This window comes from Paramormyrops kingsleyae, chromosome 9 (assembly GCF_048594095.1).
Source record: "Paramormyrops kingsleyae isolate MSU_618 chromosome 9, PKINGS_0.4, whole genome shotgun sequence".
NCBI lineage: Eukaryota > Metazoa > Chordata > Actinopteri > Osteoglossiformes > Mormyridae > Paramormyrops > Paramormyrops kingsleyae.
Window position 1 is genome coordinate 23043397 of NC_132805.1, and position 6001 is coordinate 23049397.

General features: G+C 36.6%; 1 long non-coding RNA gene across 1 annotated transcript; it reads left to right on the forward strand.

Annotated features, from left to right (window-relative positions):
• The first annotated feature begins 1059 nt into the window (after positions 1–1059).
• LOC140592658 (uncharacterized) lies at positions 1060–4109 on the forward strand. The gene is made up of 4 exons (XR_011993036.1): positions 1060–1312; positions 2795–2859; positions 3331–3424; positions 3850–4109. It is a non-coding gene; the product is annotated as an uncharacterized lncRNA (long non-coding RNA).
• The last annotated feature ends 1892 nt before the right edge of the window (positions 4110–6001 follow it).

Sequence of the window (6001 nt, forward strand, 5' to 3'; positions counted from 1 at the left end):
GCATCCCCCCCCCCCCAGAGTCTTTTCCTTATGGATAGACGATTTGCAATACGACTTGTTAGCTGTAATGTACACACGGGGTTTAGAGTGAGTGGTGAAATTTTGGTGACTTTTGATTACTTTTGTTCTGTGGATCTCCCCAAGCGAGCTCGATGGGCCGAATGGCCTCCTCTCGTTTGTATATTTCTTATGTTCTTATGTTCTTATGATGTTAGATCATTTCCAGGCGTGACGGTGCTGAGTATTAAGTTAAACGCCGTATTATATTATACGACGACAGAATAGAAGAAAAATTTCAGCAGAATGGATTCAACAAAGTGTCAAAAATATCTTTCAACTAAATCAGTCCCTTTTTGCGATTGAAAGCGAGTGTTTTTGCACAGACGAGCATTGTCGAGAGGAAAAGCGTTCCCAGCTAACATTGGTCCGACGGCAACGTCGTGTCCCTGGCCAAAAATGGTCGGGGTAGGACGGCATAAATCGGTAAAAATATGTGACACAGAACATTGCCTAAAAATGCATTCAGATACATTTGTACATGTCTACAGTTGTCTGGAGTTGCATGTATAGCTGTCACTTTGAGTTTTAGCTAAGTGCATTTTAATAGTGAGTGCATATGTGTGAGCGAAGGTCCACTATGTGACGTCCTTTACACGTGCATTTACAGTCCATCATGATCCTTTATTAAATCCACTGTGAAATTGAGCACGAAACATGCAAATGCGACTGTGCTTACACCTTGGTTAATACTGCAATAAAAAGTAAGTGCCCCGAGTAGTTTTTAATTGGTTGTGAAAAGACGGCCACTGACGTCCTTTACACGTCTATTCAAGCAAGACTCATTGTGGGGGGAAAAGGATATATTTTTTAAATGAAATGCACAATAATGTTTATTTACATATTGTTTTATGACAAATTATTCACAAAGTACTCTGTGATTGTGAAGCCACTGCATTTGGCATTATGCGCCCCGTGTTTTCGAATATTAAAAAATGATTTTATTATTTTTATGCATTTACATATGAACAGGTACATACCTGGTTACCATTTAAAGTCCGAATTGGTTGTGGATTGTCAAATAAAAAAAAAGTTTACTCGCTTTACTCTGCGTGCGTTTTATTTCCCCATGTGGATACATAAAGTTTTTTAATTTGAATTTGGAAACAGTTGGCAGTCTCGCGATATACCGCGATATTCCAGATTATCTTGAGAGAGGGAGAGGAAAAGTTAACGCATTTTCACGAGTCTTATTTACTTTCAAGAAGAGAGGAGGGTGAAAGTTAATATATCTATATAAAAAAACTACTGTTGGGTAAGTCCATTTTGTATTGTTTTATAAATTTTACGTTTGACACGAAGGAACTAAAATGTAGTTTGAGTTTGGCTAAAATTAACTAGCAGGCTAAAAGTTAGTAGTGTTAACGTTAGGCTGCTCCTAAAAACAAACTCTGTTAGCATGAGTTCGCAGGTATAAAGCCCCATGCGGTCTCTACACTTAAGTTGAGCTATTTTATGCAGTTGAGCAAACTTCTTGGTGGAAAACTGATAGCAAAATGACCAAGTCCCCAAAATGTTAAGTTTGCTGGATTTTGCTTCACTGCCTTAAAAAATAATTACAAATGAGCAGAGCAGTTTCATGCTACTGCAGGAACATTGTGTAATGGATATGGGGTTCCCAACCCTGGTCCTCAAGGACACCTGGCCTAATTGTTTTCTAATTATCCCTGCCCTACCCACTGCTGGTTACCTGGATCAGGTGTGTTCAGTCAATCAGAAGCTGGAAGATATCATTTCAGATAAGATTGGAGTGGGGGAGGGCAAATCAGTAGTGCGTTTGGTAGGGCAAGAAGTGCTGTTGTAACTGCTTAAATTGACTTTAAAGCGAGATGTTTAGTGAAAGATCTTTTAAATAAAGTAAAAAAAATAATAATTTGTTAAAACCCAAGCAAATGGTAAATATTGTAGTAGCTATGAAATTCAGTCAATAATAACATACCAGTATGTTTTAATGATCCAGTAAGTTTTACTGTTCAATGTAGCCTTTTGAGATTTTTCAAAAAGTAAATTACCTGAAAGAGACTGTGAAATGTTGAGCAAAATGTAGGAAGCGCTCAAGAATAACATGGGCTGGCGTCTGTAAATGAATTTTAACATGGATGTTTTCAGTAACTACTTTAAAATAATTTCGTAATTTTAGATTTGCTAAACATGTCCTCTGAGTACCAGAGGAAGTGGAGACGACGAAGGGCAAAGGTTGATTCCTTAGTGGAATATGATAGCAGCTCTGATTCTGAGGGGTCAGTGGAGCCAGCCTTGGCGGGAGAGGGCAGTCCCCTCACGGAGGGATCAACACACGACGAATTACATCTTATGGTGGCCTGTAGTTCTTCTGTTAGCGCAGCAGTGGTGTCAATTAGACATGAAGAAGAATACAATTATGATACTGATTCTACTGAAACTGAGTCTGAGCAGTTGGATGAGGCTTCACGTTCAATTGTTGAAACACCATCTATTCACAAGGACTTGGCTAGTTGGGCTACTGCTACAAACCAGACCCACAAGGCATTAAATGAGCTTCTGGATGTGCTCAGACGTCATGGCCATAGACTTCCCAAAGACGCTAGAACTCTTCTTGAAACTCCACAAGGAGTGCCAGTTCAAAATAAATGCAGTGGACAGTATATTTATTATGGTATTGAGCGTTATGTTCTTGAACACTTTTCAAAAGAGACACTGCCAGGGAAAGTTGAACTGTGCTTTAATATCATATTACAGATTGTGATGTCACATTTAGGTTCAGCAACTGTCCAGAGTTGGGGGATCTTCTCTCAGGGACTGTGTGAATAAAGTCATGAACAGGTATGTATTTTACCTTGCATTGTTTGTATTGCTGCATAATTCAGAAATAAAATGTATATGTAAATGTATATTCTGGCCAAAATAAGAAACCCAGCTTTGGGTATTATTTTTTTTTATTATTACAGATTTAATCTTTCACACATTATATCTCCTCACATACATGCCTATTTTCTAGTTCAGAAGGTTTTAGATGTCTACTGACTTAGTCTGCCAGACTGAAACACTGAAATTATGTTTAGATTTTTTGGTTAAGCCATTAATGACTAATTAGTTGTCTCAAAAAATGTGGATATGGATAAGAACATAGTTCAGGGAACTTGTTACCTGACAGATGAGTGGTTGTTAAAATGTATGATTTAACATTGCATGCAAGTAACATGCTGATAATATTACAACTACAATAATTGTAATATTGACCTTACAAGTAAATTTTCCTGATGGTGAAGTAATCCTGAGTAATTTCTTTCACAGAATCATGCCTTAATGGCAAAATTCAACATGAGGGGTGGTGGCCAACTGCAAAAGAAGCCATTTAGAGATACAATCATATTCAATATAATTCAAGGTAATTTTGGCCTTATGACGTGAAATTTTGCACATTTATTTATTTATTTATTTATTTATTTATTTTTATTGGTACCTTTTATCTATTGAAGGAATATTGTCTTAAAGACCACAGAAATGTCCTGTTTACTTTCACACAGTTACACACCTACTTATGGAACTTGCTCAACCACAGTGGTTTTGAAGGGAAAGGGGACATGCTATTTTTTCATTCACCTAGCACACATTTAATGCAGAACATCTTTTATTAACCAAAGATTATTCAACAGAAAAATGTTGTGTAATGCATGTTGATTACTTTTTTCAAATGCTTCGTTAATGAAACTGATAATGTTGTTCCAAGATGTATTTTTAATGTTGTTGTAGGATCATAAAGACAATTTTGCCCTTTTGTAATTATTATTTTTTTTAATATTCAACCCTCAGATGCAGTAAAAAGATGGAGCGCAAATGCAACAGACTCCGAGATTGAGGCAGCAATGGCTGAACACCTAAAACATGCTCCAGGAAGAGTTGGGGATATAGGAAATGAGCCCGTTGACAGAAATAATTCGTGTGTGTGTTCATGTGCTTGTTCTTGTTCTTTTCGTTCTTGTTTAACTAATGTTTAATTGTTACTATTTACAGTTCTACTATATATTTAGCCTTTTTTTAAAAATGTATACTTTTATATTTGTATGTGTGTATGTATGTGTTTATATGTAATGCACACAAATATTTAAATATATTATATATATTTATCTGTATATTTATATGTATGTATATGTTATATAAATATATATTTTTTTCTTATTTAATACAAATAAGAAATGTTTTGTAATGTAAACGTCGATTAAACGTTGTATAGACGTTGAGGTCTGACTGGACTGATTTTGGACGTTTTTTGAACCATTTATATTCTGATGTGCATTTCACAATAAGGACGTTTATATTCAGGCTAATTAGTACACTGACATAACGCAGAAACACATCTTAAAAACATCCAGACGACGACGCATTAGACGTCCAGAAAAGACGCCGAAAAGACGTCGAATACACGGCAAGTTGACGTCAAAGACGTCCGTTCAACTTTCATTTTGGAACTATTTTTCAACTATGACGGGACGTGTCGGAGGGACGTCATTTCAACGGTCATCAAACGTCCAAATGTTTGCTGGGAGGGGATTAAGGCATAAACAGTAATTCCCAGGCACTATATACATTGAGCACACTGGTTCCAGTGTACTATTTACATATATATCTTACATTATTCTGAAATCAGGAACCCTGCATACACCATTGCTAGATATGTGCAATTACATTTTGATAATGTATGAAACCAAGTGTTTACATGTTTGATAGAATGGTAACATTGTAACGCACGTTTTTTCGCTGCACGTTAACTGCGCTTCTCAGAACGTGATTCACTGATGCACTAATACATATGCTGCAAATAGGCCCGAAATATCGAAAAGGTGCACAACATTAGACCTGTGTTTTTGTGTGCTGCGGAGCGTTTCTAGAAGATGGATCCACTACAATTCGACACTTTATTGACATACATCACTACGGGGAATCAAATAAACAAGGCAGAAAAAATTGTTATTTGGCGCCGAGCACGGAAATATGTTGTACGAGGTAACAGGGGCATCAGGAGCATTTTTAATGTGGGGGGGACACACCGGCGGGGGGTCTAGGTGAACTAATATCTTATATACAGGGTATATACAGAAATCCAGAGGTTAAATTTAACACTTTTTAATACCTTTTTTTAATACTTTCTCAATATTTTTTTAAAACCCGCACGGCATTGCGTTGCAACCGTTTTTAAACAAGTTTCAAACTGATTTAAAGATTTATAATGTTACACAATTTTGGCCTGTACAACAGAATTTAAATAGGGAACATGGGTCAACAGAATAAATTTAGTGACTGTGATTTTGAAAACATCTTGCATTTAACTTCTTCAGTCACAAGTCCATATCTTTATCCACTAGGCTATTCATGGCAAGTGCCGTAATTGTTTGGCTTTTTCTTCAATGAGTTTGTCGATTTGCACCAGTTGACTAACTGCTCTCATCCATCCATTCCTGATTTATGAGTTGTGCATCGCATATGCGACCAGAGAGCGCTAACCCCCATCCAGGTGATATTTATGGTTTTTTTTTGCAAACCGATCAGTAACCCTCTCGATATTTTCCTGCTACCGGCCTTAGCCAGTCCTTAAACGCTGGGTACTCTAAGCACTTATGTGCAAATTTGCACTTACCCATGATGACTATGACTTAGCTTTTCTGAGTGTAAGCAGCCAACATGTACTTCAGCGCGCAAACTGTTTAAGACGTCGCTCGACCACCGAATATGACGTAAGCATCACAGAGATCATCTATGAATGCACATTTAAAATAATTTGTGAGAAATTTAGCATATAAACTTTAAAACACAAATGGACAATTTGTAGTTAAAATTTTTTTTTTCTAAAATTTAATACCTCGTAAATTTGCATGTATTACCTGTTAATACTTTTTAATGGCTTTAATTTTTGCTTATGTGATTTACTACCTTTTAATACTTTTTAAAACCCTGCGGACACCCTGTA